Source organism: Lycium barbarum, chromosome 5 (genome assembly GCF_019175385.1).
Source record: "Lycium barbarum isolate Lr01 chromosome 5, ASM1917538v2, whole genome shotgun sequence".
NCBI lineage: Eukaryota > Viridiplantae > Streptophyta > Magnoliopsida > Solanales > Solanaceae > Lycium > Lycium barbarum.
In genome coordinates, this window is record NC_083341.1 from 18434580 (window position 1) to 18459861 (window position 25282).

General features: G+C 36.4%; 1 long non-coding RNA gene across 2 annotated transcripts; it reads right to left on the bottom strand.

The window, feature by feature from the left end:
* Positions 1 to 3830: 3830 nt before the first annotated feature.
* Positions 3831 to 20213, bottom strand: LOC132640621 (uncharacterized). Of its 2 annotated transcripts, none has more exons than XR_009582302.1 (5): positions 19734 to 20213; positions 8626 to 8703; positions 8472 to 8539; positions 5169 to 5235; positions 3831 to 4239 (listed from the first exon to the last, which is right to left on the bottom strand). It is a non-coding gene; the product is annotated as an uncharacterized LOC132640621 (long non-coding RNA). The 2 variants fall into 2 exon arrangements; XR_009582301.1 differs by having other exon boundaries at positions 8630 to 8703; positions 19734 to 20203.
* Between the last annotated feature and the right edge of the window lie 5069 nt (positions 20214 to 25282).

A 25282-nucleotide genomic window follows, 5' to 3' on the forward strand; every position in this document is an offset into this window, starting at 1 on the left:
GGAAACGGGAGAATGGATTAATATTTTTGTTTTTGTATCCTTTTTTTTTGTCTTTTCTTTTTTAAATGTAGAAATTAGACAGTATTCTGATCCAACTATTCGAGTATATTAGATCATATCTCTTTCATTAGACTTTTTAATTAGATTAATATACTTATTTCAGTTGATGCCTGCTCTCTTTTTTTTTCCTTTTTTTTTTTTTTTTTGGTAAAAACAACAATTATACTAAGAAACTTCTAAAGATTATTACATGCGCCGATCTTTGCAGGAAATATATTCCCCTTACAATAGCGGAAAAAAGATTGTAAAACATAAGATGGTGGATTAAAATAAATTTGAAAAATGCAATAGAAATGTGTATTTTATTAGGTATTGTTGATTTATGTTAAATTTGGTTTTATGTTCGTTTATGTGGTTTTATGTTTGTTTAAGAATTCAAAATTTAAATCAATTCTTTGTACTTGGACATAAGGATAAAGTTGAGGAGTTTTAAAAGTAATGTAAAAAATCTGCAAGTTTATTCTCCTAAATAAATAGTTATTAGTTAATATGTTACGTGTGGATTTTCCGGTGTTGCCACATGGCTGAATTAGTTATTAGTTAATAGAAATTATTTTATTAGGTATTGTTGATTTATGTTAAATTTGGTTTTATGTTTGTTTAAGAATTCAAAATTTAAATCAATTCTTTGTACTTGAACATAAGGATAAAGTTGAGAAGTTTTAAAAGTAATGTGAAAAATCTGCAAGTTTATTCTCCTAAATAAATAGTTATTAGTTAATATGTTACATGTGGATTTTTCTGGTGTTGCCACATGGCTGAATTAGTTATTAGTTAATATGTTACATGTGTTTTTTTTTTTTTTTGGTTACGCCACTTGGCTTAAGGAGAGAGTTCTATTTTACCTGATTGTTTTCGGTGGATCCATTCGGGGCAAGAAGCATGCACCGACGTATCTCTTATAGGCGTGGGAAGTGAGAAATGACCTTATTCAAGCAATCACCGGCAGTACTACCATAACAAACTTCCAATGGCATTTCTATTCTGCAGAGTTTCCACATCTTTATTGTCAATTTGTTTATCAATGATGATCATTGCAAATAACCTGACCCCAAGTGGTACCAAATGCATTTGATTAGATAAGGATGGCGAGATTTACGCAATTGTGTTTGTTATGTGCGAAAAAGTTAAAATATTTTTGTTGGTGGAGCTTTGTTATTTAGTTTCTTCTCTGTTGATAACTTTTTACATGGAACTACTTAATAATGAAGTGTTCCATGCAACATGAAATATGAAGACAAATTGATAGAGCGAGACTTACGTGTACTTTTAACATCACTTATAAAGCTTTAGACATTCATCCCTCAGTGTTCGGCATCATCCTCCAAAGCTTGGTTCTGTTCCACCAAGTAGAAAACTTAAGGATGCACACTTGTGGTTAGAGAAAAGTCAGAAAAGATTTGCATATTTCGTGCGACTACAAATACCGATATGAAAGTTAAACACACCATGAAAAACTGTCCGCAAATAGTAAAAAAAAACTTATCGTGAGGAGGGGGAATGGGAAAGTGGGAGTAGTTGATGGTTTCTAAGTCTTCTTCTATGTTTTTGGTTTGATACACATTCAAACAAAAAACTGTCCGTAAATAAAATTAAAAATTGTCCCATTGAAACATGATAAAAATCATTATCATATATGAAGCTTCATCAAAAGGAGACAATGTAGATTCTTTATCACTAATTCGTCAAAAAGGCATTTAACGTTGAGATTGGTAAGGATAGTTGTAGCCACCTTAAGTTTTTTAAAAAAAAATAGCTAATTTCAAATTCAATTTTTAATTAAAATTTTTAATTAAAATCTATCTTTGATGATAAGTTTAGAAATTAAAAAAAAAACTGCAAATTAATTCATAACTAATGATGAATTGACGTGGGGGAGAAATGGGAGAGTGGGCTACGTGCATATTAGGTGTGGTATTTGAAGGTAGTTAGTATTATTTTTTTATTCATAAGTTTAAAATTTATAAAATAACTACAAATTAAGTTATAACAATAATTATGTACGTAGGAGGAAGGGGGAAACGGGAGAATGGATTAATATCCTTGTTTATATTTTTGTTATTTTGTCCTTTTTTTTACTTTTCTTTTTAAATGTAGAAATTAGACAGTATTCTGATTCAACTATTTGAGTATATTAGATCATATCACTTTCATTAGACTTTTTAATTAAATTAATATACTTATTTCAGCTGACGCCTTATCTCTTTTTTTTTTTTTGGGTTAAAACAATAATTATACTAATAAACTTCTAAAGATTATTACATGCGCTGATCTTTGCAGGAAATATATTCCCCTTACAACAGCGGAAAAAAGATTGTAAAACATAAGATGGTGGATTAAAATCAATTTGAAAAATGCAATAGAAATGTGTATTTTATTAGGTATTGTTGATTTATGTTAAATTTGGTTTTATGTTCGTTTATTTGGTTTTATGTTTGTTTAAGAATTCAACTTTGTACTTGAACTTAAGGATAAAGTTGAGAAGTTTTAAAAGTAATGTAAAAAATCTGCAAGTTTATTCTCCTAAATAAATAGTTATTAGTTAATATGTTACATGTGGATTTTTCCAGTGTTGCCACATGGCTGAATTAGTTAATAGAAATGCGTATTTTATTAGGTATTGTTGATTTATGTTAAATTTGGTTTTATGTTTGTTTAAGAATTCAAAATTTAAATCAATTCTTTGTACTTGAACATAAGGATAAAGTTGAGAAGTTTTAAAAGTAATATAAAAAATCTGCAAGTTTATTCTCCTAAATAAATAGTTATTAGTTAATATGTTACATGTGGATTTTTCTGGTGTTGCCACATGGCTGAATTAGTTATTAGTTAATAAGTTACATGTGGTTTTTTTTTTGTTACGCCACTTGGCTTATGGAGAGAGCTTTTTCCTTGGCTTTTAAAAATACTAGTCTAGTACCCGCGCGATGCGCGGAAATTGGTAGAAAAAGTATTATACAAAATTATTATCTTATTTGCTTGACCATATTAGAAGTTTTATTATTTTATAAATTGTGAAATTTAAGTCATTTGATCCACGACTGTTGATTAGAAGCCCAACAAAGAAGGAAAATCATTTTCTGCTTTTAAATTCCCGTAAGATTATGTGTCATGTGCACTTAAGAGTCAGAGTATGTTATGAATCCATAAAATTACTTACCAGGATAAATGAAAATGTTCATCCAGATTGTTGAATAAAAAGATATGAATACTCTTGATTTTAAGATCTTTCCACTATCACGTTCATAACTCTTGTGAATAGAATTAATCATTTGTTTTAGAGACTCTTCATTTTCGAGATCATATGGATTCAAACATCAGAAGACATGTGTGAAACTATGACCGTATCATTTTAGAGTTTGAAAATCTACTACAAAGACATATTACCATTACAAAGTATAAATATGACTCTAAAAAAAGATTTTCCTTGTGTAAGAGGCAAGTCTTTTCCTTTTCTCACGTTTCAAGTTTGATCTACGGATTTCTAATTCTCCTAGTTAATGAGGATCTCAACTTTGTAATCCAAAGTTATTAAATTATTACATGAAATACTCTATTTAGTTTCAAAATTGTATTATGATTTGAAACTATTTAATTAGAGTAATTATGTCACGACCCAGCCCCGTGGGCCGCGACTGGTGCCCTACTGGGGCACCCAAACGGACATACAATCATCATAGCAAAGCTTAACACGGATTTCATATCCATCATTTTTAAACAGAGTTGGGAACAAATATTATCTTGCGCGATTGCACGTACAAAACATCATATCAGAATCAAAAGAGGCGGCGGAATGTACATCGCCGAACATATGCACATATCTCAAAAAGCCGGCAAGGCTATCAAATATGTCAAAAACCGACAAGGCTGTCAATTGGCACAACGGCCCAAAACACAGATATCAATGCACGCCGACAAGGCTGCCATAACGAATAGCATCATACAAACACATCGGAACAGAAGTAGGCACACACACCCACAACTACGTCTACAGACCTCTAAACAAACAAACTGAATCATATGGCGGGATAGGACCCCGCCGTACCCCTGAACAAATATATATACATACTCGGCGAACAAATATATATACCAACATATATGCTCTGAAATGAGAAGAGCACTCCAAACAGCAGAAGGGGATGTCCTAAACTGGTGAATCACCAAACTGTGCGTCTGTACCTGCGGGCATGAAACGCAGCCCCCCGAAGAAAGGGGGGTCAGTACGAAATATGTACTGAGTATGCAAAGCAGAATATACAGAAAACAAACCTGAGACATAAACGAAACAGAAGTGCCGAACATAAGTGCAAATCCAATCATATCAAAATGTTTAGTTTCAAACATGTAAGTCATGCATAGGGTACATAATATGGTCGCCCGCCCGTCGATGGCGCCATAACACAGCATAACACCAGAAAGTTTCAAATCTCCGTAACCCCATCACGTATCACATCACCGCATAACGCCATACACAGCATGGCACCAAATATAAGTGGAACCCGACCCTCTTTTGCGAGTAGCTCGGTGAACCATAAACACAGCATAACTCCGGAGTATAACAAAGTGCGCACGACAACAAAACCGGCCCGGGACTCGGCGAAAGAAATAACAGAATGCACGAATAGAATCGTGAGTAGTCATATGCATAAAATCATTTTCATAAATTCAAACATAAGCAAAATGGTCATATTTGAAAATCGAAATAATGGTTATACTAATCTTTCAAAAGTTCCCGAATTACATAAAGGGAAGTCGCGGGATCCACGGACGGGAATTTACCCAAGTCGGGCCCGCTTATGGAAAACATACTCATTATACATAATGCAAACTCTTATAAAAATATTGGAGCAATCCGAGCATTCATACGAAAGATATGACATTCCAAATTTACGAATTCTTTAAAGTGAAACCCTTTGGGTGCAAAGTTCGGAGAACAATTATTTCGAATACATAAAGATTCATATTTCATCAAATCATGCATAAGAATGCCAAAGAACATATACGGATCATAACATGCTCGGATGTCGGATTTGGAATTTCCTTAAGGCTCTAATTTAGCCTATGAAAAACTAAGACATGCCAAAAAGAAAGGAAGTTGCCTTACATACCTCGTACGCACTCCAAGATGGTCAATCTAAAGTAAATATCCAATCTACGCCTCGGGCTCCCCAAGGTCTACAAATACGCCAACGAATACCAAACATTAGCTAAGGGCACTTAAGCCATTCTTTCCAACTAATCATTAAATTCTACAGAAAATTCGGCAGCACTTCCCCTGTAAATAGGTCATCCCGAGAATTTATCTCGCTCAAAATCAACAACAACAACCACAATAACCAACCTAGTAACATTGATAATCAATTCGAAAGGCAAAACAACATTAATAGCTCTCTTTTACATCTTTCAACAACCTTCCAGACATTCGATTCAACGGCTTACTTTCAAGCCACGATATCGTTCGTACATTCGATTATTAACCCGAATCCTTTCCCACAATATTAGAGGACTTCTAAACCATTCACATAATTTTTCCAATGATCCCAAATTTTTATTTTTATTTTTTTTCTCCAAGCTGGCCGAAACCAGTCCCTAACCGAGCAGCCTCTTTTTTTTCATTTTTCCTCATTTTCAAGTCATGTTTTGTATCAACAATTCACAATATAACGATATACTTTCTCATAAAATGTACGAATTACGTCAAACGCACAACAAGCCTCAAAACAGCCCGCATAATCACAACATCAATTTCGGGCATTAAACTCTCATTTCCAACATAAAAGTCACCACAATAACCATTACGACGCTAAGCGATATTAATTCATTCTTTGACAAACATTTGGGACCATATATACGGCCACACCCACATTTGTACATATAGATGGTTCTAATTTATTTCTTCACTCTACAACAATCAAATACGCTACAAACAATTAATTCATCAATTCAATCACAACACCCATTTACACAATCACACCCACATTACACGGCTAACACACCCATCACACAACCCAACTCCAACATTCCATATTTCATGATTTTCACCCATATTAACATACTACAATATGCATACAACCTTTATAACACAAAAACAAGATTAGAACTCACCTTTCTTCTTCAATCCCCCAATAGGCTAGGGTTTGCAAATGGGCAAAATAAATGGTTGGATGACCCAAACGATACTTCCACGCCACTTAGGGACCTCAATATAGTGGGTTTGAACCAAAGAATTAATTTTTAGAAGGCTTGAAGTGGAGTTGGTTTTTAGAAAACCCTTGGCCGTGAGCTTCATGGTGAAGCTCTTCAACTTGGCTTTATTTCTTTCTAAGTGTTAAGTGAGGAAAGATGAATTAGAAGTCTTCTTTTAAGGCTCCACAAAATATCTCTATGTCCTTGGCCCACACAATGTGTTGGACCAATTAAAATTGGCCACACAATGTGTGGGACCTTTTTGTGGACCACACGGCTACAAGGCCATTTTTGGGCAAGATTTTTAATTTCAATTTTATAAATTGTGGTCCCAATTTTCCCTAAGTGTTCAATGCCAACAATTTCATATATAATTTATGTCTCAAAATAAAATCAAATGGTCAAAAGTCCCGACTTCAAATCCCGGAATAGTCTTGGCCTTAAATTATCATAGTTAATCCGGGTTGTCCCAATGTATAAGAATATGAGACGTAACAAATTAGCATATGTTTAGCTTCTTTTTTATCCAATTCAAAAGGCACGTAAACAATCAAGCTTAACCATTCATCCTTGGAACATGAAATTTAAAGTTCAATGCCAGAGAATATTTCCTTTGCAAAAAGTATACAACAGGGAGTTGGTTATTACAACTTTGTGGAACTTTTATATTCGAGCCCACTTCAGAAAAACTTTAATAGGCCAAATAAAGAAAAGGCTTATAGAACGAAGTCCTCCAATTGTCAAAAATTATGTATTAGATTGACCAAATATATGTCATGTTTACATAAACAAACAATGGGTATTTCGTTGAACCAAATGATTCTGAGCAAATATGAAAATTTAAATATCAAAACAATTAAATTTGACGTGATATTATAAATAAGATATGACTACCACGGTTAAACATGACTTATCAACTGCAATTACTCAAAAAAAAAAAAAATAAGGCATTCAACTGAGAAATTTAAAATTAACAACCACTTCTTCCAAAACAGCGAGCAGAAGCCAACAAAAAAAAAATCAAACTACCGCTAGCAGCAGCTTAATCTTGCTAGATGAAACTTTATAAACATATCAAATTCAGATGATTAAACATTTGAATCATCTGATGAAATTAATAAAAAGAACAATCAACATCACAAAGCATAGACGAAGGGTAAAATCAAATTGCACATACAAAGTAGTTTTTATTTTTATTCTACGGGTAATAGATTTTTGTAACATAATGTATATATGATAGGCTATTAAGTCTTGGAAACAAAAATTGACACGGAAATCTTAACTTCACCAACACATCAAAGCCAAACAACATTCGAGTCATTGAATGATCTAACTGTTGTATAAAAACTCCTTAACAGAAGGAGTGAACTAACTACCTACTGGTAATGGTCATGATTCATAAGGACAACTAAAATACGCAACTAAAATTAACTTAGTTTCATGACTAAATCCAGTTGCTAGAAAGTAAATATGCATTTCACTGAGTTTTTTCTGTTAAACTCTCGCAGATGCAGTCAATCGTGGATTCTTTTATTTTTTAACCACTTTAGGAACCTTATCGCTAGAGAATTTACAATTCAGGATGTCAGCGTAATCTACTGCCGATGCCTTATTGGAGGATCTAGTCTCTTATCACACGTCTTTCTAAAGAGTAAAAGTTCAAATTCTAACCTTTTCATCCTGCACAATCAACGCAAATTCCCTTTCATCTCGTTGATGGTGACTTCCGATAATGAAAAGGTAGATTACACAAACAAAACCGTTAAAGAAAAAACTTTAAATAGTGTAAATCGTCTTGTACACATACGCACGCTATACATATGTGCTTCCAAAGTATAAGCAAATATCATTTGCGTCTACAACTTAATTTTATTATTAGACTAAACAATATACAATAGAAAGACAAACAATGCACATTTCTTCTTTGTGGATTTCCATCCAAGTTAAGAAGGAGCCAATTACCAAATGCTAAATCTTCATCACTATAATGCATTACTTGTTCACCCACATTTTCATCCGGAGCTACACTCCATGTTGCGATATATAACTATAAGAAGTGTGGCTTCTGTAATATATTGATACCCACGATCATAATTCAAGGTCATATAAAAACTAATTCCTAAAGAGGAAGTAAGGATTTGGTTTATAAAACAACAAAAAAATTCGAAATTAGGATTCTATATATAAATATACATATACAAACACTGTAGAGGGAGAAAGCTTACAGATAAAATCTTCCAAAAAACTGAGATTGATCTGCTGGAGACCTGATTTGTTCCTTTTTGAGTCAAACCTGATGAATTAAGAGTCTGCTTTATAAAAGAATAATTATTTTCGAGAACCGAATTATATAAGATTTGAAAAAGAATCAAACTTTACCAACCACGATCTCCAAACTTGATTCCTTGTTCTGCCATGGCAACTACTACTTTGATGTGAAGAAACAAATGGAGCACACTGCAGAGAAGAAATTCAGACGGTTATACATGATATTGCAAGAACAACTTCTCAAAGGCAGAGTTTGTGCTGTTTTCGTTTCAAGCAGTTTTGTAAAGACGTGGATTATTTGAAGATACTTATCATATTAGGAAGTTTAAGAAGAACCCATGAAGAGAGGTAAAATAACCATGGAGACTCACGTCCCTATGTTTGAGGCCATTCCCCTCTTATTAACAACTGATAATCAAAATATGCGGAAAAGAAATTAGTTACCGCATGTTTTAAGTTTAAATTCAAAATTGTTATCTCAATTTAAATTCAAATGCAAGTGTTTTTATATCTTAATTTAAATTTTTCCTCTTTCAAGACTAACTGATATTTTTAAAATAAGCTACCTTTTTAGAAATTACTCAAAATGCTCCATACCTAAAATAACCACGGTAAAATTTGTAAACATTTTGGAAAACATCTTTAATTTTTTCCGCATTGCTTGTATAAATTCCGAAATTCCTAAATTTTAGCAACGTGCAATTATCTCCTAGGAGTATATTGTGAAAATATAGTTCCACAAAAATAGGCCTTGAAACTATTTGTGTTCAAGAACGTGTGTTTTTTAAAATTTATATAAATTCCTAATTCCTAAATTTTAGCAGTCTCCTAGGAGCACATTGTGAAAATATAGTTCCACAAAAAACATGTTCTTTGTAGCCAACATTTTCGCGGAAATAGAATCTGCTATAAAGAAGGAGGCATAAACGTGTTCCATTGATTTAAAAAAAAAAAAAAAGTTAGGATAACTATACAGAAGACAAAATGGTGCAAATATTTTGGAGCACTCACAACCAAATAACTGATTTTTAAATAAAATTCATTGTTATCCAAATTATTATTATTATTATTATTATTATTATTATTATTATTATTATTATTATTATTAGAATTGGCCAATATTTATTCAAAACTTACTACGTGTGTCTGCTTTTTGTTATGCCACTTAAATAAATTAGTTAATAAATTATATGTGACTATTTCTAGTTATGCCACATGGCTGAATTAGTTATTAGTTAATAGTTAATTAGTTACTAATTACATGTGGCATTTTTCTAGACTGCCACTTGGCTTAATGTGGTGCTTTTTTCCTTGGCTTTTAATAATATATAAATATAGATATAGATTATATTAGAATTGGCCAATATTTATTCAAAACTTACTACGTGTGTCTGCTTTTTGTTATGCCACTTAAATTAATTAGTTAATAAGTTATATGTGACTATTTCTAGTTATGCCACATGGCTGAATTAGTTATTAGTTAATAGTTAATTAGTTACTAATTACATGTGACTTTTTTCTAGACTTCTACTTGGCTTAATGTGGTGCTTTTTTTCCTTGGCTTTTAATAATATATAGATATAGATATAGATAATATATAGATGTTTGAACACATGAATCCTTCCTTGTTTTTGGAACTCCAATGAATTTTTGAACCGCATAAATTCTTCCTGGATTTTGCATTCCATGAAGCCTTCCTTTGTTTCCACTTGTTAATCCCTCGAATTCTAGTAGCATCAGTTGGAGTTATTCTATATTGGGCAACTTACATAAACAGCTACCTTTTATAAGCTCCTAACAATAAATAGCTACAATTTTGCAATATACAAATCGTAGCTACCTTTGCAATTTCGGCTGTATTTCCATGTTTTTAAATACAGTTGTAAGGTTGCTATCCTAAAATACAACTGAATATACCAAATACATGTGACATACATCTGACCAAATATATTGAAATAAAGTCCAATACAACGAAATGTTAGGTTGCTATTCGAAATACAGCCCAATACAACAATACATATGAAGTGAATGTGGTGCAACCAATTTTGTTAATACAGTTAGATACATGTATATATAATTGTATGTATATACAGTAGAAATTTGCACATTTAAATACAGCCAAAATAAAAGGATTATCAGTATATAAATACAATGAAAAATACAACTCCCTCGTGTATTTAAAGGATTTACTCCACTCTGTTTTTATGAAACATGTGTTGACACCTAATTTTTGACCTCCCATAATTTATGTTAATTACCCAGAGTATTTGAATATTAAACGGAGTGAAATATGTATTTTTAGAAGTCAAAATGATTTTATAAAATTATTTAGATAATATTTTACCATTCTTATTTGGTAAAATAATTTCTATAATGTTATAAATCATCTGGAAATTAATTTACATATTTTTACAATTATGATACTTTTGCTAAATTTAACCAAGAGAGAAAATAATTTACAACAATTATTTATTTAATTGTTTAAATTGTCAATTAGTAAGTATTTCACTCTATTTAATTCAAGAAAACTGTTTAATTAAATGAATTAATCATTTTATCCATCAAATCTTAATTTTGCATACCCAATGTGAAATTTATTAGAGTTAATCATAATTAATTAAAGTGTTTAATTGTGGTTAATTCCATAAATTATTCAATTGTTGGCTAATTGTGGCCTTAATTGAAATAGCTAATTGGCATGGCCTAAAGTTGATTAAGGTCACTATTGCAATATTAGCCTTTAATGGTTTGGTTGAGTTTAAAACTGGTCTTAATTGAAATAGCCAATTTCTTGGTTTAAGTAAATTGAGGCTATATTTGCCCACTGAAGTCCATTAGCATATTAATCATGTTCACTAGTTTGGTTAATTGGTTAATTAAGTCATATTTGGCCATTAGTTAAAGAATTTATTTCATTATTTTTTCTGATTGTGGCCATTTGTTAAATTGAACATTTGAGTCTTGTCATATATACACACATATACATAGATATACACGGCTATACACGTATACCATGTATATGAGTGTGTGTATATATATATGTGGTTGCCCTTTATTCTTTTTAATTCAGCCGGGCCCAGTCCAATAAGGACTGGCCCGGCCCACACTTCGTCTATACACACACATACAGAACAAACAAGACCCTAAAGGCCTCATTTGTTCAAAACGTCGAGAATGAAGGGAAAACCTTAGCCGCCCTTCAACTTCTTTCTTTCTCTTACGTCTCCTTTGCCAGAAATGGTAATGGCGCGAACCCTCAACGTTTGATATTGATTCGACATGGCTGAGAATGGCAAGAGCATTAATTGCTCTGCCATTTCTCAACCGTTTCCACCCAAAGGCAACCCAAACGCTGTGTAATCCCACTTTTTTTGTCTACTTTTTCTGCATTTTACAACGAGCATGACTGAGTTCCTTAATGGTTTTTGTTTGCACTCGTTTTTTAATCTCCATTGGTTCATGATGAACCATGCGGATTGACCTGGTACTGGGTCAAATCTGACCTTTGCTTGCTTATTTACCTCAACCTCAGTCGTTAGATGTGGTTTGAGAGAAGCAATTTCACAAAATTGCTATACTCCCACATCGACTATGGATTAAGGTTTTGAGAATTGGGGGTTCTATATAAAGAAACCCATTCTTGACATTTCAAAAGAGGACCTTTGAGCATACTGAAATATCAATATACTCAGAAAAATCAATTTAACTAGGGTTTCTATTTTTGAGACCTTTATCTATTTGATTTAAGTTAAAATTTTAAAGTTTTCTTATTCTTTTGTGTGTGGCTAAGCAATTCGGGTGGAGAAGAAGAGTCTTCAAGGTCCATTCTCGTCTAAGGCTGAGCACAAGAAAGGTAAATTTTCTTCCTTTCCTCATTTTTTGATTTCTATGTTTTTAGTTTTGATACGCTTGCTGTTTTAGTATGCTTGTGTTTGTATGTTCTAGTTTAGTTAGTTTGCTTATTTGTTTATCAGTGTTTTGTTAGATTAGATAATTTGTGTATGTTAGCTTAGATTAGGTTGCAAGCATGTTAGATTAAGTTAGCTTAAAAAGTATTCATGTCTTGCTTATGATAAGTACTTATGAATTAGTTGTTAATCTAGCATGGTAGATGGTGTGGCATCATAGGGCTTGTCTTATTTACAATCAGCATGATATTACTGCTCATGTTGGTTTAAAGACCCTTTTTAATCATTAATTAGCCTAAATCTCATTATATGATGGAACTAGTTAAAGGTTATCATGGTTAATCTTTAAGTGTATTATTAATACATGTGTGCTTAGATGATTAGTATAAGCAACCCTCATGAATCTGTAAATCTCTTTATTATTTGAATGAGTCCTCATATGCAATGTCATTACCTGACTTAGATTGTTTTTGGGGTCTGTTACTATCCATGATTAACTTCAAACAGTCTTTATTACCTATTAATGCATTACAAGGTTATATTCTAGAGGTTAAGTTGGATTTTAGGTGTGTACGTAGGATCTGGAACCAAAGCATGTTCATTCAATTGCTAAAATGCTTAAGTGTGACAGTCTCTGAAAGTCTATGTGTGTTTGCTTTTAATATTGTCATTAGTTGTAACGACCTGTTTGGTCATTATTGTGTTTTTGACCCTTTTCCAAGCTTTATTAGCTCATTTTTTACCCGCGGGAACTGTTGGCACGCTTTCTGAGGTCATCAGAGTTGATTTGAATAAGTTTTGGAGGAATTTGGCTTAAAAGCGAAAAATGGTGTGCATATCTGGCTCGGTTCCCAATGCACTCGGGTTCATTTTGGGACTTGAGTTAGGAAGTTGAAATTTAGGTATCGGGGGTTGACCAGGTTAAACAGGACCACCGTTGGGAATTTCGAAGCCACGAGTGCGTTCGTAGCGTGTTTTTATGTGTGTCTGTGTTTGTGGGTTGTGAGCAGATGGCCTCGGGTATTAGTCGGGATTTTGGGATTGAGATTGTGTTATTTTGAGGAATCTCGTTCTGGTGCCCGCTATAGCGGCACCAGTACCGCATCAGCGTGGAACGACCCTCCCGGTAGTTATAGGAAAATCTAGGATCACCAACCCAAATAGAACCTTCGCAAGGGTAGAACGAGCTAATAGAAACTCAAATATAAAAGTCTAAGAACTGAAAACTTGACTTGTTTGTGATTATTGTTTGATTATGTTTAGTCCATTGGGGGGTGACGTAGGAAATTAGAACTTCGCTGGGGATTCCGAGGCCACGGGTGAGTCCGTATGGTGTTTTTATATCAATATGCAAGTTTTATTTGTTCTTGTGAGGCCTCAGATGAAGTGTTTGGTGGTAGAGTTAAAAAACTGTGAAATTAGCGAGCACATTGGCTTAGGGGTACCGCTGTAGCAGAAGAATTACCGCTGCGGCGGGACTGCAACAGCGGCGGGCTTCTCACCACCGCGGTAATCTGGGAATTGGGGTGTCCGCTATGGCGGGCACTGGATCCCTGTAGTGGGACTGCGGCAGCGGGACCATGCTCGCCACAGCGGAGGTTCGGTTTTGGTTTGAGCGGGATCGCTGCAGCGATGGTTGGACCGCCGCAGCGGTCGACGGGGGCAGAATCTCGATTTTTAAAAACTTCGTTCCGAATTCTTTATTCATAAAACTCCAAAACAGTTCCCAACAAGCACCTAGGGTGAAATTCCAAGCTAGGGCAAGAATATCCTTGAGAGGTAAGTCTCAACCATTCTATCAATATGTTTTCATCTTTATGAGTATCATCCGTTTTATGGATCTACAATGGTGAATTGGTAATAGTTATCCTAGAACTGAATAGACTTTCAATAGTTGGTGGGTTATGACTGTTATTGCGTGTTTATCATCTAATGGTTTGGGTTATCACTCTCTAATCAAGAATTGAACCATTAGAGACATGAACGAAGTGAATTGAGACTTAGGGTTTCATAAAAATGGTAGCTTGACCATAGAAATTGTTTGTAAGAGGTAATTTGATTAGACAGCCTTGTAAATTGATAGTTCGTGGTTGTAAGGCCAATGTTAGATTGATTTACACCTAGAAATCATTCACCCATTGGAATGGGGCAAAAGAGAAGGGTGTTTATTGAATTGATTTTGTGACTAGAGTGATTGTGACTTATTTAGCATCTTAATTGCTAGACTTTGAGTGTTCCGAGGCTTTACGGAAGGGAAAGGCTATAGCGGAGTAATCTGCATTGTTCCAGCTCTACAGTTGAGGTAGGTTACAGTCGACTTGAGTTAGACTTTGATTAGTTGATTGTATGCGTTGTGAAATTGATAGGAGAAGCATGTCTAGTGTTCAAGCATAATGTGTGTGGTTGAAATTCCAATATGCTATTGATTGAGTGATTATGTGGGCTTCGTGTCACAATTCGATATATTGGGACCTACAGGTTGATGATGTTGTGGTGAGAAGTTAATATGATCTTCTTGGTGAAATTTAGGTACAAAATGATAAATCAATTATTGAAAATGATGTAACCATAAATATGTATATATATGAAAAAACCTATTTGACCGGGGGTGAGGATAAAACCTAGATATGAACAGGCACATTTTACCAGGGGTGAGGATGTGGCCTAGTTGTGAGCTCGGGTCCTAGGAGTGAATCCGAAACGAGTGGCACATGGACACCATGGGTCCTTTACAGGTCATGACTAATGGGCAATGACACCAGTTAGCATGTATGTACAACGTGTATTTGGTTGTTATTGCTAGAGTTCTTTCCGTTATTCGCTTCCGTTGATTTGATTCTTGATATCATTGGGTGACTTGATTGTTAATATCCTTGGTCGACGTGTTGTTGGGTTACTTGATTATGTGTTGTTGACTGGTCTGTCTGTTATTTTGATTTTATAATTCATGCATGATACTAATCTTAGTCAGCCTATGATATCTGCCGGTACATAGTGTTTGTACTGATACTACCTTGCTGCATTCTTTTGAGTGTAGATTTTGATCCAGAGATTGCTACCCGACCTCACATTTAGCGTTGAGATCATTTGCTGACAGATTGAGAGTGAGCTTCTATCCATGCCAGCTGCCCGAAGATCTTCCTTATCTAATGTCTATTTCCATTCCAGACATTGTTGTTTATTTATTTTAGACAGTATGAATTTCTTAGACATGTTTTGGATTAGGGTCTTATACGGTGACTTTTGGATTTTGGGGTTTGTAATAGTTTGGACTTCCGCATTTATGTTATTATTTTATGGCATGACTATTTATTGGTTTATCTTGTGTTAGACTGTTATGAATTGGGTGACTAAAAATAGACTTGAATGAGTAGATAGTTAGGCGTATTGGGTCGCCCACTAGGAATTAGTGTGGGTGCCAATCATGGCGGGTTGGGTCGTGACAGAGTTGGTATCAGAGCCTTAGGTTCATCGATATCGTTGTACAAGGACATGTCTAGTAAAGTCTTGCGGATCGGTACGGAGACGTTTGTAGTTATCTTTGAGAGGCTACTGGACACTAGGAAAATTCTCTTTTCTTTCTTTCTTTCTTTCGTGATACTTGATTCCAATTGGTATCTGGATGATTCAAATTGGTATCTGACTATCTTTCATTCTCTCAGCGATGGCGAGAACACGCGCGGCAGCAGCCAGAGGTAGAGGTGGAGGTAGAGGGGCGGCACGGGTTGGGGGCGGAGTCCCAGCAATTGATCTCGTGCCTCCTAATGAGGCTGCGGGAGATGCAGCCAGCGGCAGTGCCAGTTCCGTCAGAGGCTGCAGCTGCTCCAGGTATACTAGATGCGATAGAGCAAGTGCTGAACTGGTTGCATGGATTGGAACAGACCGGGACGATACCGCCGTTCCAGCAGATAAGGGTGCAGGGATAGCAGCCCTGGTCCGAATAGAGTTCAGGCTCCTGGAATTCAGCATGCCGCAGCAGTGGCACCTTGCTTGGATGAAGTTCCAGATTTTGAGGCATTTTCGAGGCCAGTTGCAGGACCGGTGAGAAACATGATTTATTTTTGAGGTTCACTAAAATGAAGCCTCCAGTTTTCGATGGTACTGAGTCAGGGGATGCGTAAGAGTTCATCATAGATTGACATGAGAGACTCCATAAGATGGGGGCTACGGATAAGTATGGTGTTGAGTTTGTGACCTTCCAGTTCTTGGGTGATGCCAAGTTGTGGTGGAGGGCATATGTGAAGTGCAGGCCAGTTGGGTTACCTCCGTTGACTTAGGTTTAGTTCTACTCAGTGTTTGTAGATAAGTATGTTCCACGTACTCTGAGTGACAGGAGGAAGGATGAATTTTCTAATATTGATCAAGGGAACTCATCTGTTGCTGTTTATGAGTCCCGTTTCCACTCCTTGTCCCAATATGCTCTTCAGTTACTGCCTATTGAGGAGGAGAGGATCAAGTAGTTCGTGAAGGGATTGAATACCGGACTTCAGCTATCAGCTCTTCAGCTTATAGCCACTGGGGCATCATTCCAAGAGGTAGTGGAGCATGTCCGTGTTGTTGAGGGGATTAGATAGGAGAATCATGCAAAACAGGTAGAGAAGAAAGCCTGAAGGGGTGAGAATTTCAGCAACTCCTTCTCGAGGGGTCAGAATTCACAGGTGTATTCAGGGCATCCAGTTCAGTACGCTACGCAGGTGTCTGTTGGGGGCCCATTAGGGGCCAATTATCAGTCTTCAGGTCAGCATGGGGGTTATACTGCTTCATCACCTTCTGTTCAAGGACCTACGCTGGACCGTGCTTGTTATGAGTGTGGTGAGGTAGAGCATATTAAGAGGTTTTGCCCCAGACTCAGACAGGGTGGTCAGGGGACTCAGTATCAGGCTCCCCGAGCTCCATTGCACCAGATAGAAGAGGTAAGGACCGTGCACCGGCAGGGGGGGCGGCCACACCTTGGGTAGGGGTGGCGCTCAGCCTAATCGAGGCGGTCCTCAGGCAGGCAGAGGTGGACAGTCGCCCGGCAGAGGCGGGGCTCAGATTGTACAGGGTAATCGCAATGGTTCACAGGCTACAGAAGGGCACGATCACTTGTATGCTTTTCCAGGTAGACCCGAGGCTGAGGCCTCCGATGCTCTCATCACAGGTACTATCTCAGTTTATGACCAAATGGCTTCTATTTCATTTGATCCGGGTTCTACTTTTTCATATGTGTCTTCATATTTTGCTGTGGGTTTGAATATAATGTGTGACACTCTTAAAGCCCCTATCCATATATCTACTCTGGTTGGGGATTAGGTGGTGGTAGATAGAGTCTACCCTTTTTGCGCGATTACATTTATGGGATATAGTACTTGGGTGGATTTAATGATCCTAGACATGGTAGACTTTGATGTCATCTTGGGCATGAGTTGGTTGTCCCCTCATTATGAAATTCTAGATTGTCACTCTAAAATCGTTACCTTAGCTATGCCCGGGGCACCTAGACTTGAGTGGAAGGGTAACTTTAGTCCTCTCCCTAAGAAAAGCATATCCTTCGTTCGTGCTAAGAAACTGGTGGAGAAGGATTGTTTAGCTTATTTGGCACATATCCATGATACCAACGCAGATACTCCTCCTATTGATTCAGTTCCAGTGGTTCACGAGTTTGCAGATATGTTCCCTGCGGACTTGCCAGGCATGCCACCGGTGTTACGACCCAAACCGGAGGGCCGCGACTGACTCCCAAGACCCTACTCGACTGAGTGCCATACTACCCTTCTATTCATAAGTCACTGTCACACGCCTTTTTTGCGCCCCCGCGTTATAAACGCGCAGGTTTTTATTATTAAAGGGTTTTTCCATTTGAAGTGACAGTTTTGAAAAGGGATTATTTTATTTACAGAGTCGCCACTTGGAATTGAGTTTTGGTGTTCCAAGCCACCTTACGAATCCCTAATCAAAAGGAAATGACTCTTTTATTATGGTCCGCGAAAACAGAAGACCGGGTAAGGAATTCTGTTGACCGGGGAGAAGGTGTTAGGCATTCCCCGAGTCCCGTGGTTCTAGCACGGTCGCTTTATCGACTTATACTTAACTTTAATTAATTTTGGATATTTTATGTATCTGAGCCTTGATTTGCTCGTACTTTTATTTGTTGAGCTTTTTATTGGTTTTAACGGATGCGTAACCGCATTCCGAATCTTTTAAGCGTCTCAAAATAAGATGCATAACTGCATTCTTACTCGAAACAAGATTAATTATTAAAACGAGTTTGGCCAAGGTACGTAACCGCATCCTTGAGTTATTAAAAGAACGTCTCGAAATAAGATGCGTAACCGCATTCTTAATCGAAACAAATGTTTTGAAACGTGTCTAAAGCTCGTCTAGCGTTAAAGGCAATTATTTGTCTCTAAAATCCGAGACTTAAAATTATTCGATTATTATTTTTGGATAAAACATGCTTAATAGAACGTTTTCAAAATATCAGTAATGACTAACTAAAAAAGACATCTTAAAATGATTCAAAAATTAGCATGAGGAACAACTACACAAGCAACTAAAGTGACCAGAAAATTGACGTTATTTAAACTTCACTATCTGAACACTTAGAAATCCCCCAAGTTCAACATTATTTTTTATTCCAATAAGATAATCCCAAATGTTAACTAAACGAATTAAATTTTCACTACTGCAATTTTTTTTTTTCACACTCTATTTAACTTTATTCCTAACTTTTGAACCTATGGAGTACCCCTTTTTTAATCAAAGAAACGCAGGTAAATGGGACTTGTACATACGAAGGAAATGAACCAAATTAGTAATCAAAACACTACTTATTTTAGACTAAAACAATTAACCAACTACTCATGAGAAACCTTTTTTATCCAAAAACTAATACAAGAAACGTTTTTAAATCTATGTAGTCCATAACAAAATCCATATCATCCAAAACTACTCAAGGCAATAAAAAATTAAGATAAGATGGTCATGCTTTAGGAAACTACATTAACATCAGATAAAATGTAATCTTCCCTCTTATTTTTAGTTTTTCATTGACAAAGAAAGCAATAAAAGACCAATATATATGACACCTAGACCATTAACATTCCTTTATTCACGTTAAACTAATAAGGAAAGTCCAATTCATCTTTTGATAAAGATATTATCAACATATATAACTAACTAAAACAAACTATAGCATCACAAGAAAACTTACCATTAATACATGCATGGTACAAGGAACATTGTATTTAAACACAAAAAACCACCATCGCAATCCAACAAAATGACAAGATTTGAACACTTTAAAGATGAGAGAATGAGATAAAAATTGACCTTAAGTGAACAAACTGTTTCTTTGAATCTATAAGATTGGACTAGATCGACTAATCGGAGGACCGCAAACGGGAACGACGAACTCAATGGTGCGTTTTCTTGGAGAGGAGGCTACTATGGAGTTTCAAGATCTAGGTTGTTGCTATTATGGTCGAAAACAAGTTGTTGTAATGGTTTCTTATGTGTTGCAGTTTTTTTTTTTTTTTTTTTTTTTTTTTTGTGGAAAGAAGAAAATGGTTGGCTTTAGATCTTGGGATGAAAATGAAGATGGAGAGTTTTCCTGTGGCCGTGTATTTTCTCCTTCTCTATCTATTTCTCTATATAATATATCTATTCTCCCTTTTATAACAATAATGAAACCCCCATTTGTCACGTGTTCCCTCCCTCTTTCTTTCATTTTCCCTTTTTTTTTTTTTTGTTGTGCGGGCCCCACCCCTAATAATAATATTCTTCTTAAAAACGTGAACCCCCTCCCCTTTGTGATAAGGTTTGTTACCAAATTTTGTCATTTTGTGTTGAGGTGGTATATTTTTGTGAAAGTCTCCCAACTAAATAACACTATTACAGTAGCTTAAAACTATTTTATAGAACTCAAAAGTTGTGAGAATTTTAGAAACTAAGAAAACATATTTTTGGGAAAATTTCTTTCTTTTGTTGCAAATTAAAACATAACTTATATTCTAAAAATAGCAAATATTTTTTGTTCTTTTTGATTTTCGCAAATAAGCCTACTAAATAAAAATAGAATACAATCGACACGTCAAAAATTAAAATTAAAAGAAATATTTAAACACTATAAGGTGAAACACACGAGGAGGGTCAAAATTACGTGTCTACAGTCACAACTTTTTTTGAACCTTTAAATTATGAAATGACGCCTCTGTCGGGTAAACATGAAAACTTTTTGAACTCTTTTATGGTGTTGGGGACTTCTCCCTTATCCTTGAGTCAAAGAAAACATTTAGTCATAATAAAATCTTCAAATCAATGCATATGAACACATCAACCTATGTGGCCCGTACACAACTGTCGACATCTTGACACAGTATCCACAGGACACTGTCTGCAAAAGTCTCCAACAAGGACCTAGTCACCATAACATAAGTTGGGATATGGCCTCAACACACCCGTAATGCATCTGACTCGAGGACATACATAAGTACTCTGACTCGTCAATACTCCAAATAGAAATGGAGTTCACTAATCCAGCTGATAGCCCGCGAACATCCTATGGCAAGTGTCCTCTACTCAACTGTTTGCACCTGTGTGGCATGAAACATAGCGCCCCCAGGCAAAGGGACGTCAGTACGAATGATGTACCGAGTATGTAAGGCAGAACTGAAATAATATATCTCGACTCGAATGATAAAAGAATAACAGACTCAATCTGTACCTGTAACCAACACTGATAATCATGTATGTGCATATGAACTTTTAAAAAATCATGTGTATATATATATATAATGCATACCTTCGCCCTGCTTGCAGCCCCTTCGGGCATAATAGCATAATGGCCCCATTGGGCAGCCCCTTTGGGCATCATAATCATCGTATACCAGCTGATCAGGTAGTTTGCGTATATAACGCTATAGCCTTTCCCCTTCCCCATAAAATCATGTCGTACATATATATATATATATATATATATATATATATATATATATATATATATAACTATATAAGTGTGCAAATGCATGATAATCTTTGTAAAACATCAAAGGACTCCCTTCGGAGCAACTTTTAGTTCAAAATGGGAACTTCTTCCCCTTTTCATTTGTCTTCTTCGAGACTTAAAAATCAAATATGAAATGCATATGAATAAAGAAGCCTTATGAATGTCCCCTTCGGGATTTAGACATCATTATGAAAATGTACAACTTATGGATGCCCCTTTGGGACTTAAGAAGTGAAAGAACTCGGGATATGAACAACACTAATATAAACATAGGGACATGAGCTCCTACATCTAGGAGTGGGTTCATTATGAGTATCATCACGTTCGTACTTATCATAGATCATGCCAAAATGAAAGAAAGGATAACCTTAACATACCTTTTCGGTCGCCTTAACTTTAACTACTTAACGCTTGTCCTCCCAAGCTCGTAAATCTACATTCAAAAGAATTCATACTATCGTTAGGCTTATCGTCACATCCTTATCTTAAGCCTTCAAATTAAACCCCTTTAGAATCTGCCAAAAATCGGGCAGCATCTCCCTTGTTTATATCCCTAGCTCGAAATCACAATACCAACAATCAACACCACAATAACAACACTACCGCCAACAATATCATAATCTATACCAAAATATTCCATAAAACATCCCACACGATGTTTATCAATATACAATAACAATATACACTTCATTTCTTCCCAATCAACGAGTATAATCTCATCAACACACCAACAACATTAGATACCATCCATATACATGGAAATCAGCCCAACATGCTCAAAATAGTCCATAACCTCAACAACTACAACACAACACTTTATGACCTTTCCTCCATAACTATTTTCACTTTTAAGACTTGTTAAACCTTCAAATCAACTCAACATAAGAGACAGGATGAAGAACATACCTTATACTTGAAGAACTTAAGCCACACCAACTTTCTTCAAGATCAAACTCACCACAACATTAGTAGAAACAAGAACAATCACTTTTTATGAACTAGTTTGGTGTAATCTTGTTAAATTCTTGATTTAAGGGGTTATACCAAGTGGGACCCGCTGAGCCATTTGGCAGCTTGGAGGCATATCTTGAAATGCCCAAAACTCCCTACTTCGGTGTCGTTTTGACGAACGGTTTGTTGCGTTGGAAACTAGACTTCCTGAACTTCAATTTAGGATTTTGTTTCACTTTAAAACTCCTGATAGGAGATATACCCCTCTAAAGTTGACCCAAAATTTCTGTCCAAAATTATGCCAACTTTTTCTAAATTTTTGAAAAACTTATTTTCTTTGATTTGCTTGGTCTCGGAATCTTCCGAAACTCTCCATGCATGATATTTATCATTAATCATACTTGATAATGGTCATGTCCTTTGGTTCCAAGGTTGTCCTTCCCGGTTACGACTTACGAGGTCGTAATTCATCCTTTACTTCATTGTTACATACTTCCCATGCTTTGTACCTTTCAAAACTCGCAGGACGTCTCTGATACTCCATTAATAAGGTGAAATACGTGAAGTGCTCATGCTCTGAAAGTGCGAGGTGTAACAACCGGACCGTGACATTGACTTTCGGATTAATTTAGACCCAGAGACTCGTCCTATCTATATTCCACCTTATAGGATGGCGCTAGCAGAACTTAGGGAATTGAAAAAATAGTTACAAGATCTTTTGAGTAAGGGGTTTATTCGCCTGAGTGCCTCTCCTTAGGGTGTTCTTGTGTTGTTTGTTAAAAAGAAGGACGGGTCTATGCGTATGTGTATTGATTACCGTCAGCTGAATAAGGGCACTATCCGAAACAAGTATCCCATCCCCCGTATTGATGACTTGTTTGATCAATTACAAGGAGCTTTTGGGTTCTCTAAAATTTACTTAAGTTCAGCGTATCACCAGTTGAAGATTCGAGCAGAGGATATTCCTAAGACAGCCTTCAGGACCAGGTATGGACACTATGAGTTCTTGGTTATGTCTTTCGGGCTTACTAATGCCCCAGCTACGTTCATGGATTTGATGAATAGTGTTTTTAAGCCCCTTTTAGACTCTTTTGTGATAGTGTTCATCGATGATACCCTGGTGTATTCTAGAAGTAAAGAGGAGCAAGAGAAACATTTGAGGATTGCTCTTGGGGTATTGCGGGGAGAAGTGATTGTATACTAAGTTCTCCAAGTGTGAATTTTGGTTATCTTCTGTGCCCTTCTTAGGGCATGTAATTTCGAAGGGGGTATTATGGTGGATCCGCAGAAAATTAAGGCAGTCAGGGAATGGGCTAGGCCCACATCAGTGACCGAAATCTGTAGTTTCGCGGGTCTAGCTAGCTATTATCATCGGTTCGTGAAGGGGTTTGCCTCTATTGCTTCTCATTTGACCCGTTTGACTCAGAAAGAGGTACCATTTCAGTGGTAAGACGAGTGTGAAGAGAGCTTTCAAAAGCTCAAGACATTATTGACGACAACTCATACCCTAGCATTGCCCGTGGAGGGCAAGAATTTTGTTGTTTATAGTGATGTTTCACGCTCTGGTTTAGGTGCTGTTTTGATGCAGGAAAAGAAGGTAATTGCCTACGCTTCTAAACAGTAGAAAATGCAGGAGAAAAATTATCCTACTCATGACTTAGAATTGGAAGCAGTGGTGTTCGCGCTGAAAATCTGGAGGCACTACTTGTATGGTGTCCATTGTGAGGTGTACACTGACCATCGCAGCTTGTAGCATGTGTTCACTCAGAGGGATCTGAACTCTAGACAGCGGAGATGGATGGAACGACTGAAAGATTATGACGTCACCATTTTGTATGATCCGGGTAAGGCAAATGTGGTGGCCGATGTGTTGAGCAGGAAGTCAGTAAGTATGGGAAGTCTGGCTCGTTTGATCTCTTCGGAGCATCTGTTAGCTAGAAAGGTTCAGGCTTTGGCTAACAGTTTTATGAGGCTGGATATTTCTAACACGGGTAGGGTGTTGGCTTGTGTTGAGTCTCGGTCATCGTTTTGGGAGCAGATCAAGGCTAAGCAGTTTGAGGGTGCTAAGTTGTATAAAATTCGTGACAAGGTGTTGCGTGGTGAGGCCAAAGAGGCCGTGATCGACGAAAAGGGGGTGTTACGGATTAAGGGGCGAGTTTGCGTGCCACGTGTGGGTGATTTGATCAAGACTATTTTGGCAGAGGCTCACAGTTCAAGGTATTCCATTCTTCCTGGCGCTACTAAGATGTACCGCAATCTGAGACAATACTACTGGTGGACTAGGATGAAGTGTGATATAGTGGAGTTTGTTGCCTAGTGTTTGAACTGCCAACAGGTGAAGTATGAACATCAGAAACCCGGGGGTACACTTCAGAGGATGCTCATTCCTGAGTGGAAGTGGGAAAGAATAGTTATGGATTTCGTAGTTGGTCTTCCGAAGACGTTGGAAAAGTTTGATTCTATCCGAGTTATTGTTGATAGATTGACTAAGTCTACTCACTTTATTCCGGTGCAGATAACTTATGACGCAGAGAAATTAGCCAACATCTACATTCGTGAGATGGTTTGGGGTTTCTATCTCCATCGTGTCCGACATGGGCGCAACATTCACATCTCGATTTTGGGAGCATTTGCATGAGGAATTGGGTACTAGGTTGGACCTTGGTACAACTTTCCATCCTCAGAATGACGGGCAGTCCGAGCGGACTATTCAGGTTCTTGAAGATATGCTTTAGGCTTGTGTGATAGACTTTGATGGACACTGCGATTAATTCTTACCCTTGGCAGAGTTCTCATATAATAATAGCTACCACTCGAGCATTGACATGGCCCCATTTGAGGCGTTGTATGGGAGGAGATATAGGTCTCCTATTGGTTGGTTAGATGCGTTTGAGGCAAGACCTTAGAGTATGAACCTTCTGAA